Source organism: Leopardus geoffroyi, chromosome C3 (assembly GCF_018350155.1).
Source record: "Leopardus geoffroyi isolate Oge1 chromosome C3, O.geoffroyi_Oge1_pat1.0, whole genome shotgun sequence".
Taxonomy (NCBI): Eukaryota; Metazoa; Chordata; class Mammalia; order Carnivora; family Felidae; genus Leopardus; species Leopardus geoffroyi.
In genome coordinates, this window is record NC_059338.1 from 112327722 (window position 1) to 112342893 (window position 15172).

At 41.7% G+C, this 15172-nt stretch overlaps 1 long non-coding RNA gene across 5 annotated transcripts in view; it reads left to right on the forward strand.

Annotated features, from left to right (window-relative positions):
• The window catches only part of LOC123585750, a 137169-nt gene that overhangs the window by 104769 nt on the left and 17228 nt on the right, over positions 1 to 15172 (forward strand). The window contains exon 5 of one of the 5 annotated variants that reach the window (XR_006706401.1): positions 2237 to 2362. The exons of the other annotated variants lie outside the window; for them this stretch is intronic. This is a non-coding gene — a long non-coding RNA (uncharacterized LOC123585750). The remainder of the gene's footprint in view (positions 1 to 2236; positions 2363 to 15172) is intronic. 5 annotated transcript variants of the gene reach the window in all.

Consider the following 15172-nt stretch of genomic DNA (forward strand, 5'->3'; position numbering starts at 1 on the left):
AGGAATCATAGGGGCGCCTGGGTGGCGCAGTCGGTTAAGTGTCCGACTTCAGCCAGGTCACGATCTCGCGGTCCGTGAGTTCGAGCCCCGCGTCAGGCTCTGGGCTGATGGCTCAGAGCCTGGAGCCTGTTTCCGATTCTGTGTCTCCCTCTCTCTCTGCCCCTCCCCTGTTCATGCTCTGTCTCTCTCTGTCCCAAAAATAAATAAACGTTGAAAAAAAAAATTTTTTTAAAAAGGAATCATAAAATATGACCTTTTGTGTCTTGCTTCTCTCACCTAGCATCATGTTTTCATGGCCCATGCATGTTGTAGCATGTGTCAGTACTTTATTCCCTTTTATGGCTGAATAATATTCCATTATGTTGATATTTCATATTTTATTTATCCATTAATTAATAGATGGTGTATTTCACTTCATTTTATACTTTGGAGTATTTCATTTTATATGTGAAGAAACTAATGCAGATAATTGGATCGTTCAAAGCCAGGTTTCCTGGCTCCCAATCCAGTGCTCATTCCAGAAAATCCACTAGGTCCCATAACTTAAAAGTACATGTTCATTTCTATCTAAAACATATTTATCAATCAGATTGTGCAATAGGGAATGAAGCTAAGAAATGCAACATAGATTCTAGGACCATCACCTCAGCAGCCTCCTCACTATTTGCTATTGCCTTTTACAGGTTTTTCCCAATTTCCAGGGAAAAAAGAAAAGTCAATAAAAAAATGGTCCTTTGCCGAACATAGTTCTCACTCTTGCCCCTGTCCCTTTCTCTGATTCTATGTCTCTCTTTTATGTTGTTGTCTGTGAACAAGCCATAGGTCATTAGAATGGGCCCGTGAGAGCTAAGACTGAGGAAAAAAGTTCCTGATTAAAAAGAAGTACATCAGAGGTCAACAGCCATCATCATTCAACTTCAGTTGCCAAGGCACAGGCTCCAGAATCCACAGGCCACATACGCAAATGTTAAGAAATTCATCCCAATTACTCTTGTCTACCCAATAGTTTTATACACTTAGATGAGGCACTTGGTGGGGAGATATTGTAGTGGAGGCTACTACATTATAATAATTATTTCTGTATATGGAGATTTTATTCAATTTTAAAAGAAAACAACTTAAGACCCTATAACAAAGCAAATCTGTCCAGCTTTAGATCAAATTCCAAGAGTAGCCAACTTCTGTTTTTCAGTAGCTTGGCCAGAGCATCTGGCCTTAATGAGCTCCACTGACATTTCTTCATCCCATATAGTGTAAAACAAAACCAATCCAGACTCCTTGATAAGCTTTACATGAGTTTTACAAATGGTTTCTCTAATGGTAAGCCAAAATCATTTTTTGTATTCTCTCCAGATAACTTTACTGTAACATATAGTAATGTGGTGAGTCTTGTGTAAACTGTCAACCAACGCTCTATGATATAAAAATCAATATACTGTATATGCAAGTGAAACAGTGCATAGATTCTAACCTGGACCTACTAGGAAAACAGTCTCAATACATTAATCACAACACTGTGAAAATCTGTTCAGGCTGCTATAAAGAACATCATAGACTGGGTGGTTTATAAACAACAGAAATTTCTCACTGTTCTGGAGTCAGAGAAGTCCAAGATCAAGGTGCTGACAGATTCAGCGTCTGGTGAGGACTCACTCCCTGGTTCGTAGACGGCCATCTTCTCACTGTGTCCTCAGACAGCAGATGATAGGGCAAGAGAGCTCTCTGGGGTCTCTTTTGTAAGGGCACTGATCCCATTCATGAGGGTTTCATCTTCATGACCTAATCACATTCCAAAGGCACCATCTTCAAAAGCCATCATATTAGGGATTAGGATTTCAACATATGAATTTGGGGGGGACACAAATATCCAGTCTATAGCATATAGTAAGGCTAATAACGTTGAATAAATTAACTCAGAAACATCACAATTAAATACCAGCATAGTAAGCCAGGCTAAGGGAAGGAGGCTGATATAAACAAGAAGATGTCAGAATTTACTGTGCAGAATACCAAATTGATGTTTCAACCCCAGTGAGTTTTTTGCAGTTCATCTCTCATTTCCCCTCTGTCTCCAGCTTTCCTCTCTTGGGGTTTCCTATTCCAGGACTTAGTTAGCTAGCCAGCTTAAATCTGGGTACATCTGCCAGCCGGGAACTATTCCAGTCAATAGTGACTGCTGCTCCTCTTATGAATATTTGTGTGCTAAGAACTAATTCTAAACATATTCTAATTCCAGTGCACCTCCTATTCTAATGGTTTGCTCTGTCCTGGCGTGGCTGGAGACATAACGAGACCCACAAATCAGCACTCTTGGACAGCAGACCTCCTTCAGGGCAGGAAGCTCCAAGGGAGAGGAGTGAGTGTATGTCTAAAATGAAAAACCTGGTCTTTCCCTCCTGTTGTGGGAGGGGGGGAAACCCTCAGTTCTGTCTGTCTCCTGAGTGTTTCTTTTACTACTCACACAAAACACTTCACTTCTGACACTTCTGGTCACCAAATGTGTGGGGGGAGGGGTTTCCCCACAACAACAAGCAAGTCTCCAGCACCAGCTGGATGTCTTACAATTTGACTCAATCCTGACATTATCTAGCCAGAGACACACCCTCATTTCAGATGCCAGTTGTTAAACCCAGGTTATTACCTGTGCTTCTGAACTACTGACTATTGATAGGAGGTTCCAGTGACCTCCTCCTTGGGGTTGCTTAATTTGCTAGAGCAGCTCACAGAACTCAGGGAAACCCTTACATTTACCAGTTTATTGAGGGATATGATAAAGTATACAGATGAACAGCCAGATAAAGAGATACATAAGGCAAGATCTGGGAGGATCCTGTGCACAGGAACTTTTGTCTCCATGGAGTTGTGGTGCAAAATCATCCTCCCGGGATGGATGTGTTCACCAGCCTGGAAGCTCTCTGAACCCCACCCCCACCCCCAGTACTATTGGGATTTTTTTGGAGGCTTCATCACCGTAGGCATGATGAGTCATTAACTCCGTTTTCAGTCCTTCTCCCTTTTCAAAAGAATGGGGGAGGGGAGCAGAGCTGAAAATTCCAAACTTCTAATCATGGCTTGGTGTTTCTAGTGACCAGCCCTCAACCTGGAGGCACCCAGGGTTGCCTTCTTAGAATAAAAGACATTCCTATCGCCCAGGAAATTGCAAGGATTTCAGGAGCCCTGTGTCAGGAACCAAGAGCAGAGATCAGTGTATAGTTTTTATTATCTCACAATGTCCTACTATAATTTCTGAAAGAGACTAGGAGCAAAACATCAAGGCATATTAATACAGTACTAGGAAGAATGCATCTCTGATTTGCTTGTTCATCTGTAAGGGCGAACAAACCGAGAATAACCAGTACAAGTTGAAGAATACTACATATAGTATGATTACATTGGCTTAAAATTTCAAAACTATATGTCCCCAGGGATATATCCAAATTTAGAAATACAGTAAAGAAATACATGAGAATGTAAACACCATCCTAGATAGTTGTTACCCCTAGGTGACAAAGAAGCAGTGCTTTCAGGGAAAGGCAAAGGAACTCAATGGTATCAGGAGTTTAATTTCTGAAGCTGAGTGATGGGTACAGGAGTGTTAGGAGCACCATCTGTTCACAATGGAGTTCCTTTTTTTTTTTTTTTTCAGTTTGTCAGTTTTAACGATTAACAAAGTAAATGTTGAGAGACACCACCACATAAATGAGAGCTCTTTCCAGTCCTCAATTTGTCTGTTTCATGTGCCCAGTTAGTCTTTTTGTTTTGTTTTGTTTTGTTTTGTTTTGTTTTGAGAGAGAGAGTGTGCATGCATGCAAGCAGAAGGGCAAAGAGAGAGGCCAAGACAAAATCCCAAGCAGACTTCTTTCTGTCAGCATAGAGCTTGGCACGGGGCTTGATCCCATGAACCTGAGCCAGATGCTTAACCAACTAAGCCACCAGGCGCCCCAGCATCTTTTGTTAATTGTGGTAAAATATACATACGATTTACCATTTTAACCACACAGGTGTTCTTTTAATGATACTGGCTCACATGTGACAGGTGAATATCAACATGACACAGAAATGCAGTTGGTTCATACACAACTTTTCCAGTATGTTAGTATTTTGAAATGATCAGGGCAAACCTTCTCACAAAGAGGAAGTGTTCATCATATTTGAGGACCCCAAGGAAAGAGCTGAAAATCCCACATCAGTGCCTTCCTTGAGTGGATATAGGGGCTGGTTTTGTGGCTTCAAGAACCTCTGCATTTTCCACTACCCGAAGCCGTCTGGGGAAGTTGGCAGTGCAGATGGCAAATTATGAAGACCCTTCTTATGTTTAAATAAAGTGATTCAAGAAAGTTAGATTGTATTTTTTATAAGTTTTTAAATTTATTTTGAGAGAGAGAGAGTGAGCAAGCAGAGGAGGAACAGAGAGAGGGAGAGAGAGAATCCCCAGCAGGTTCTGTGCAGTCAGCGCAGAGCCCAACACGGGCCTTGAACCCACAAACCCCAAGATCTTGACCTGAGCTGAAATCAAGAGTTGGACGCCTAACCAATTGAGCCCCAAGAAAACTAGATTGTATTTTTAATTATGGTGATGAGCATCTGTTTTGGAAGCAAAGGCCTTTAAGGACCCTCATCTCTAAGGAGGAAACAGGGGTGCCAGGATACAGGCTGCAAAGAAAGGCCATGTGTTTGGTTGCAAATGCGAATGGAGAGTGAAGTGTGCCAGGATATTTATTAGGATGGTTATTTTTATTAGGGCTCTGCTTACAAACTTCATAAGATTTTGAGTGCCTGTTCTTAACTCTGTTCTTCCCATAAGCCCTTTTATTTGTCATGCGTGATTTGGCTTGGTATGAGATTTTTCAAAACTACAGAAGAATTGTTCTTGCTGTCTACATATACTTGTATATTCTAAACAAATTTTAAAAGTAAGAAAAGGCTGTAATAAGCAGAAATAATCTAAGTAGGAGAGTAACTTCTTTTCTGTCTTCTGGGCTGATGTTAACCCAGGGGCAAGGCAAATCAAAATGGCTTAAACAATAAGGAAAATATATTATTTCACTTTTTTGTTTTTTTTTTATTTTTTTTATTTTTTTTATTTTTTTTATTTTTTTTTTCAACGTTTTATTTATTTTTGGGACAGAGAGAGACAGAGCATGAACGGGGGAGGGGCAGAGAGAGAGGGAGACACAGAATCGGAAACAGGCTCCAGGCTCTGAGCCATCAGCCCAGAGCCCGACGCGGGGCTCGAACTCACGGACCGCGAGATCGTGACCTGGCTGAAGTCGGACACTTAACCAACTGAGCCACCCAGGCGCCCCTATTATTTCATACAACATAGAGTTCCAAACGTAGGGTGGCACATGTAGAGTAACATAATGATGTCTTTGAGGTCTGAGTCACTTTCCATCTTCCTCCTCTGCCATCCTTACCATCTTGGCGTTCATCCTGAACTTGTGCCTTCTGGACACAAGATGGCTGCCATAGCTTTAAAACTCAGTGTCATGTAACTGTGTTCAAAGGCAAAAAGAAGTTTTTGCTTTAGAGTCTTTTTTTTATTAGGGAGAAAACTCTTTCCAGAAGTCTACCTGTAGATTTCCTTTCAGGTTTCTTTTGCCAGAGTTGGATCACGTGGCCATCCCCTAGCTGCAAGAGAGGCTGGTTAATTTTTAGCCTTTAGAGAGGGAGGCAGCTCTACCAGCAAGGAAAACACAATGGGAATGGCTCTTGGGTTGGCAACCAGCACTGTCAGCCAAGGTAGTAGGTGACCAGTCAGGTCTATCAGCAGACATAACCAATGCTTTACTCCATGATGTCACCTTTAAAATTATTCCAGTTCTTAAATGGTCTTTTCATCACAAAGTCTGTAATGTACCACACCCTCAAATTCACCCTACGCCTTTCTGCCTCCCATCTTTTGCACATTCAGTTCCCTCAGCCTGGGCTTCTGTCTCCTTCCCCATCTGCTTTTAGACACAGAGTCCACTCTTGAAGATGCCACTCGAACACCACTGTCTCAGTAAAGCCTTCCAAATAATTGGTCATTCTTTGCAACTCTTTCCTCTGGTCTCCCATAACATGGGGAAATTCCCCGACATAAGGTCTAGCACAGGGTCTACAAAGGCTCAACAATTCTGGCAAATTGAATTGAACTGTTTTGCCCTCTGAGCTGAAGAAGGAAATTTAATAGAAAACAAGTTTCTCTTCATATTATAGTATTTGAGGGGATTTGAGTGAAGTGATATTGCACAAAGGAGCCACCCTAAAAGTTTAACATTGTCTTTTTCTGTTTTACACTGTGCTTTAACTATAAAAATATTTCTTGCCCAAATTATTTAGGAAGTTGACCTAAAAGCAGTTGTTTTCCTCTCCCAAATTATTGGAGTGACTATTTTCACCCTTTCAAATTCTTTAACTTATAAGCACTGGTCTTTATCGATTTTTAACCTGCTTCTCAAAATCAGTAACATGTTAATAGTTGTTGAAGTTGGATGGTAGGTGCATGGGAATTCATTACACTACTCTACATTTGTGTGTGTTTAGAATTTCCAAAAGTAAAATTAAAAACTAATTGGTTCTCCATGTTTCAGAACCTTTGAAGCTTATGGTTATGTATTTAGTAGAAAGTATAGTAGATATTCAAATATTACACATGGGAAATTAGTTTCGATTCAATTCAGACACAAAATCTGCAGTCTTTTTGGTAGGGTTTTCTTCTTTCCTTCCCCAGATTCAATGAGTCATGAAGCTTTATTCTTCCATTTACTTTTGGGAAAAAAGTGCCAATGCAGAGTATGAACATGTGCCAGCTCGTCAATGATGTTAAAGTTCTTCACTGTTGAGGGGCACTTGGGTGGCTCAGTCAGTTAAGTGTCCGACTTCAGCTCAGGTCATGATCGCATGGTTTGTAAGATAGAGCCCCATGTCAGGCTCTGTGCTGACAGCAAGGAGTCTGCTTGGGATTCTCTCTCCCTCTCTCCCTCTCTCTCTCTCTCTGCCCCTCCCCTGCTCATCCTCCCTGTCTTGCATGCTCTCTCTCTCTCAAAATAAACATTTTTAAAATGTACTTTATTGTTGATATGTACTTTTTTCTTTTGATTAGATACTTCTGTGGCCATGTTGGGTCTTTGTCAGGTGGGTTCCAAGTGCGATGGTTTCACATTTGCTTAAGTAAGCTAGAGAGCTTTCATATAAGGGAAGGGAAGGAAGGAGGAGAAGGGAGAGAGAGAGAAAGAGAGAGAAAGAAAGAAAGAAAGAAAAAAGAAAGAAAGAAAAAGAAAGAAAGAAAGAAAGAAAAGAAAAAGAGAAAGAAGGAAAGAAAAAAGAAAAAAGAAAAGAAAAGAAAAGAAAAGAAAAGAAAAGAAAAAAGAAAAGAAAAGAAAAGAAAAAAAAAACCTTTGACTCAGCTGACACCAAATTTTGGCAACAATAGTTAACCAAAGACAAAATTAACCAAAATTCTTTTAGGTGAGATAACAACTTTACTCTTTATGTGATCTCAGTAAATGTGTCTTTCAGTTCATATAAAAGGAACTACAGAGGTTGCATTTTATCACATTTTTTTGTAGAAGATGTACACAGCAGAGCTTCCTCCCTTGTTCCCTTTTTACAAAGTTCTGTCTGTTCTCCACGGCTTAGTTTAAATTCTGCCTCCTCTGTGAAACCCAAGATTGAGGTCTCTATTGTAATAAAAACAATTATTACAATCTTAGCCAACTTGTATTGAACTCTTACTATACCAGAGGCCACAGTTGAAGAGCAATTATCTACCTACTCACCAAATTCATTTGGGAAGAATACCAAGAATAGAGTCCCAAGTCCTTCCTCTAGAGAGCCTAATTTGGTAGCTCTGAGGTGAGCCATGGAATTTCCACTTTAATAAGAACCTTCTGGTGATTCTTCAGCCCAGCTAAGTTCAGGGAACCAGGTGGAATGAATAAACCCTGGGCCCTGGACACCCTTTGGATGCAGACTGCCTGGCCTGCAGACTATGAAGATTCATTAGCTTCCTGTAAAATCCGCTGCTAAGTAGCTTTTATTGTGCTCAGGCTTCATGTATATTCTTCTACTTAGTTCTTGCAACAACCCCATGAGAAAATTGTTATTACCTCCACTTTATAGTAGGAGAATCAAAACAGAGGCTGAGGGAGATGGTGACCTGCCCAAGATTATACTGAAAGCAGTGCCAGGAAATCCAGGTGTGCTATGTCCCAGAGCCGACTAGTGTTGTCAGAACCACAATACTGAATGTTCACACTCTGCCTTTGTGAATCTTCTCTTTATGTGAATGAGCCTGTTAAAGTTAGAGATATAATGAGTCTTAAGTTGGTTGGCTCCTCTGTATTACGGTGGGTCACCAGTGAGTTGGGACTCTTCTCAGCTTTGCAGCCAGAATCTCAAGGTTTCCAGTTTATGCAAACTCTAGCAACTACTTGCTTAACCAAATTCATAGGAGGCTGACCAAGCACATGCAATGCTAGTATGTTCATGGACAACGGGAGGGTACCTACCTGAATATCAACCCAGTCAAGGGACTAAATCACAGGTCAGAAGATAGTTGGGTAAATCTGGAATCAGAAATAGGAGTGGGATGCCATGCGGCAATATTTTCATCATGCTAGGTTAAGCAAACAAATGACTGTTTCTGCATGGGAGGGATACATCTGTCCAACCAAGAGGGGTGGAGGTCAAGAAACAGAGCTCTTATCAACTCTCTTAAGAAAGCACTGAATAAAAGGTAACAATTCTTATTTTCTAGTCTTCCTTTTAAAACAAATCTCCATAGGGGTGCCTGGGTGGCTCAGTCGGTTAAGCATCTGACTGCAGCTCAGGTCATGATCTCATGGTCCGTGAGTTTGAGCCCTGCGTCAGGCTGTGTGCTGACAGCTCAGAGCCTGGAGCCTGTTTCACATTCTGTGTCTCCCTCTCTCTCTCTGACCCTCCCCCATTCATGCTCTGTCTCTCCCTGTCTCAAAAGTAAGTGTTAAAAAAAAAAAATTAAAACAAATCTCCATAAGCACAGTTTGTAAAACTATCTTGATTATAAGCATCTAAGAGCCCAACTCACCTGGCTTACTGAAAATCTAAGTTGCAGAAGACCTGGCCTCACCATGGCCAGATTGGGCCAGATGGTTTGCTGCTTTCCATGTACTGTGTAATTCTCAGGCTCCACGTGGAAGCAAGATGGCTACAGCTACAGTTGCTGCAGCCACAAGGTCCAAGTACAACATGAAAGAAAAGGAGCCTCTTTACAGTGGTTTCAATTTAACTCGCTTAAATTACTTGCTCACCTTTGAACCAATCATGAGGCAAGAGGAATGTGAAATGCTGATTGGCGTGGGCTTAGATCATGTGCTATTCCTCTTGAGGCAAAGGTGGAGCCCCAGACACTTCATGGGCTATGGAAGGATGGATGCCCAAACCAAGAAAAGGCACTCTTGCTGAAAAAAATGGGAATAGAGGTAAACAAAGATCAACTAAACTATGGCTTCATGCCCAATACAGTTAAGGTATCAGGTGACAATGTTAGTTTTCTTCTGACAATAACCACAGGCACACCTTCCTCAGGTACCCCAGTCAGCTTCTTTGAGCTTGGGTATCTCTCACAAACCATTTCTTAACATGGGCAATTTCTGCAGTGGACTAAACTTCAACATGAGTAGTTCAACTTCCCCAGCATTATAAAATAAATATATATATATATATATATATATATATATATATATATATATATATATATATTTCATCCCAGTCTGTTTTCCATGGATAAAGTTTGGGTTTTGTCACTGCCTTGTTTTACATTATTGTCATCCTCCTACACATATTTCTACTTTTCTCCTTAGCATTATATCATGAACATCTTTCCAGATTATTACATAGACTTAATGAGTGTAATAACTTTTTATAAAAATATTTTAAGGAGCACCTAATATTTTAAGGTGGCTCAGTCGGTTGAGTGTCCGACTCTTGATTTTGGCTCAGGTCATGATCTCACAGTTCATGGGATCGAGCCCCATGTTGGGCTCTGAGCTGACAGCAGCAGGGCCTGCTTGGGACTCTCTCTCTCTCCCTCTCTCTCTGCCCCCCACCCCCATGCTTGCCCGAGCTCTCTCCCTCTCTGTTTCTCAAAATACATAAATAAATATTTTAAAAATATATTTCAAAAGATTATTACAAAAGTAATATGTTTGTGGGGGGAAAATTCAAATAACACAGAAGTGTGTAAAGTTAAAAAGTAAAATCATCAGGTTTTAAGAATGTGACCTAAACTCATGCTGAAATCTCTACCTCCTTATAAGACCCTGAGAAGAAATTTTAAAGATACGAAAAGGAAGGAAGAGACGGAGGGAGAAAAGTAAAAACAATATAGCCACTCCTGGAAGTAAGAAGGACCCCTCTCCATAATGGCTGAGCAGCATTCCTTAAGGAAGGGGAGATGGGAAACCATGTGAGGAGCTGAGGCCCCCCATCCCGGAACCTCCACATGGGCATTAACATAGCCAGGCCACAGCGGACTCAGGGTGGAGGCAGAGATACAGTCCAGGTAGCAGGTGAGCTCACCCAGCCTCTGAAAAAGGCCAGCACCATCCAAAAGAGACAGAAACCTCCACAAAAGGAGGACCTTGCACTTGAGAAAACACAGATACCAGAACAATGAGGATGTGAAAATTAGGGATTTCAGATCCTCAGAGACACAGTTCTCAGTCTCCATTCTGGAATAGCCCAGGAGCTTTTGCAGATCAAGATACCCACTGCTCCCCAGACCACATTTAACTGCTCCCTAGACTTCACTAACCCCCAGTTAAGTCAGAATTTCTTGGGACTCAAGCATCAGTATTTTTAAAGTTTCCAGGTGATTCCAGTGTGCAGGCAAGGTTGATTTCAGCTATCCAGTAGGGAATCACATTCATGAAATGAAAACAGAAGGCTTAGGGCGCCTGGGTGGCTCAGTCGGTTAAGCGTCCAACTTGGGCTCAGGTCATGATCTCGTGGTTTGTGAGTTCAAGCCCCTCATTGGGCTGTCTGTTCTCAGCACAGAGCCCGCTTTAGATCCTCTGTCTCCCTCTCTCTCAGCCCCTCCCACACTTGTGTTCTATCCCTCTCTCTCTCTCTCTCTCTCAAAACTCAACATTAAAAAACGAAAACAGAAGGCTATAAAACAACAACACATGATCCTAAGAAAGAATCAGCTAATGATGCTGAAAATAAAATAAAATAAAATAAAATTGTAGACAGAAAAAAATTAATAACCTGAATATCTGACTGGAAATGACCTGAAGGCAGTCCTTTCAGATGAGCCATGTCCCAGCATTCGTTCTGCCTCTTTCCTCCCCCAAGCCCTCCCTCCCTCTCTTTCTCTATTCCCAATCTTAGATCCTGTAAATACAGTCAAAAGAGCACCATATAAAAGTCTAGCAAACACGAGCAACAAAAAAGTTTCTGGGAGACCAGCAGCTGCAGGTCACAGGAGTTCTGTGAAAGTGTGCTCTTTCTAACTGCCTTGGCTCCCCTTTGCCTGAGCCTTGGTGGGATTCAAACTCAGGGCCTGGGAGGCACACCTGGAACTTTCAGTGAGGGTACAAATGGGGAAGGCTTGAACGAAGGAATAGTTCAGTAGACATCTCACTGTGCCTTCATCTACTCTTTTCTACTCCCACACCTCCCTCCTAGGAAGATAAAATCTGGCAAAAATGATCAATTAGGACAGCTTTAACGGGGAAAATAGACTCAAGAAAGCCACCTGCAGCATGTGGATGAAAGGGGACCCTCCATCCCACCCACCCCCGTCTCTGTCTCTGCTGGCCCCAGCAGCATCAGGGCGGGCAGAGAAAGGCTTGCTCTATCCTACGGACAATTTAGTATTTGCATGACACAGGTGGGGCTGGCAAGCACCCCACACAGTAAATTTGGAAGGCCAGAAAGACAGCAGTGAGGAGCTAGAGTTTTGGAAACAAACCTGGGTTTGACTTCCTGGCTGCCACTTACTCGTTTGGGACCTTGAATGCCTTGGGTTTCAATTTCAGGTCAATGCTTGAGGCAAATGTCTTCACTGAGGCATTCAGAGACTTGGTACCTGTTCCGGTGATAATATCGCCCACCTCCTAGCATAGGGCTAGAGATTAAACTGGATAATGTAAAGCCCCTAGCACAGAGGAGGTACTCAACAGATGGTCAGTCATTCTGCCCTTCTGAAGGAATCCCTACAACCAAGTCTCAGTTACTAACCGGAAGCTGTTCTCTCTCTAGGACCTGAGAGCTGAAACACACAGGTGAGATCTGTAATATTCTCCAAACTATTTATAAGCATGTGCTCTTGCTATGCACATATGTTTCACATAGTTATAATGCCCTATGGATATCTATTTTTAGGGGTGTAAAAATATCTGGATTTATACAACTTTCTCCAGATGTTTTTATATACACTAGATTTCATTTTATCCACAATAAAGGGAGTGAATTTAGTTTGGGAGGGACCATTAGCATTTTCAGTCTACAAAGACCCTCTGAAAAAGATAGTTCCATCCACCGATAAACTTGCCTCTGAAGGATCTTGGGCTGGGATCTTGCTGATAAAATATTAATCTGCATGAGACTTCTATTTGGAAGTATATCAAGACACTCCTTGCAAAGATTTTTTAATTAAACTTTTTATTTTGAGATAACTGTAGATTTATATGCAATTATAAGAAGTAATACAGAGAGATCTCCGGTATCCTTTACCGGTTTCCCCCAATGGTATAGCATCTTTCAAAACTCTAGTACAGGATCAGAACTGGGATATTGACTTTGAAAGAGTCAAGATACAGAACATTTCCATTGCTGCAAGGATCCCTCTTGCTGCTTTTTTTTTTTTTTTTTTCAACGTTTATTTATTTTTGGGACAGAGAGAGACAGAGCATGAACGGGGGAGGGGCAGAGAGAGAGGGAGACACAGAATCGGAAACAGGCTCCAGGCTCCGAGCCATCAGCCCAGAGCCTGACGCGGGGCTCGAACTCACGGACCGCGAGATTGTGACCTGGCTGAAGTCGGACGCTTAACCGACTGCGCCACCCAGGCGCCCCTTGCTGCTTTTTTCATAGCCACACCCACCTCTGGCCCCAGCAGAGGACCCCCAGCAACCTCTAATGTGTTCTTCTTGTCCATAATTTCATTCTTGTCATTTCAAGAATGTATAAATGGAATGATACAGTATGTAACTTTGGGGGTTAGCTTTTTTTCACTCAGCATAATTCTCTGGAGATTCATCCAGGTCATTGATTTTATTTATTTTCTTAATTTTTCTAAGTGCTTATTTTTGAGAGAGAGAAAGAGAGCAGGAGAGAGTGGAGGGGCAGAGAGAAAAGGAGACAGAGGATCCGAAGCAGGTTCTGTGCTGACAGCAGAAAGCCCGACGCAGAGCTCGAACTCACAAACCATGAGATCGTGACCTGAGCTGAATGAAGTTGGACGCTTAACTCACTGAGCCACCCAGGTGCCCCAGGTCATTGCTTTTATCAATAGTTTGTTCCCTTTTGCTACTGAGTAGTTTTCCATGCACCACAGTTTGTTTAAACATTCACACATTGAAAGACGTCTGGGCTATTACAAATAAAGCTCCTGTAAACATTCATGTGTGGGTTTCTGTGTGACTATGACTCTTCATTTCTCTAAATGCTTGGGAGTGCAATTGCTGGGTCATGTGATAGTTACATGTTTAGTTTTAAAAGAAATGGCCAAACTAGTTTTCAGAGTCGTTGTGCCATTTTACATTCCTACCAGCAATGTATGAGTGGCCCAGTTTCTCTGCATCCTCATCAGAATTGTTATTGTCACTATTTTTGTTTGTTTGTTTAGCCATTCTGATAGGTGTACATTATATTTCACTGGGTTTTTTTTTTTTAATTTTTTTTAATGCTTATTTATCTTTGAGAAAAAGAGAGAGACAAAGCACAAGCAGGGGAGGGACAGAGAGAGGGAGACACAGAATCCGAAGCAAGCTCCAGGCTCTGAGCTGTCAGCACAGAGCCCGATGGGGGGCTCAAACCCACGAACTGCAAGATCATGACCTGAGCCGAAGTTGGATGCTTAACCCACTGAGCCACCCAGGTGCCCCAATATTTCACTGTGGCTTTAATTTGCATTTCCATAATGGCTAATGATGTTGAACATCTTTTCATGTGTTTCTTTGCCATCTGTATTCCTCTTTGGTGAAGTGTTTCTTCATTTTACCCATTTTATAATACGATTTACTTTTTATTGTTGAGTTTTGAGAGTTCTTTTATATTGTAGATACTGGTCCTTTGTGGAATATGTGATTTGCAAATATTTGCTCCTGTTTTGTAGCTTCTCTTTTTATTCTTTTAACAGGGTCTTTCTCAGAGCAAGTTTGTAATTTTGATGAAGTTTGGTTTAACCATTTTTCCCTTTACAGATGATACTTTTGGTGCAAGTCAGAGAATCCTAGATTCTGAGATTTTTCTCCTTATGTTCTTTTCTAAAAGTGTTGTAGTTTCACATTTAAGTCCATGAGTTAATTTTTGTGTAAGGTGTGAGACATAGGCCAAGATTTGGGGGTTTCTTTTTTGGTTTTGGTCTGTGATTTCTAATTGTTCTAGCAACATTTGTTGAAAAGGTTATCTGGGCCACGAGGCATGGGAGGAAGGGTGTGCCTTCCTTGCAGCACAGCACAGCCATCCCTCTGAGGGGATGCCACCACTTGGGGCCCTGCAGGGGCATGCTAGCTCATAGGGCTCCTCCAGGAAATGTCTTCCTGCACCCACATTCCTCACTCACCTCCACCTCTCCAGGGACACTCAGCATCATCTGTCACTTCACTGGGCTTAGGCTTTCCTTAAAGAATGGAAGAGCTACTGGGTTCAGGCGCCCATGGACTTCCCAGCCCGCAAGAATCCCTCAAGCCACAGGCATGAGCGAGCCTGGCTCCCTGCTTGAAAGGGGGAGAGAAGGATGCCTAGAGAAAGAGGAAACATAAATGAATACTTCAATATTTTGTCACAGAACTATTTTACATGCTAGTTTTTACTTCTAATGATTGCCTTATTAACAAGTGATAGCAAGAAAAAATCAGCAGTTACTTTTATTTTATTAATATTTTTGTTTAACAAGCAACATATATAGCAGGTATCATATACCAGGTGCTGCTCAGAGCTGTTTATGAATACTAATCCATTTGGGGCACCTGGGTGG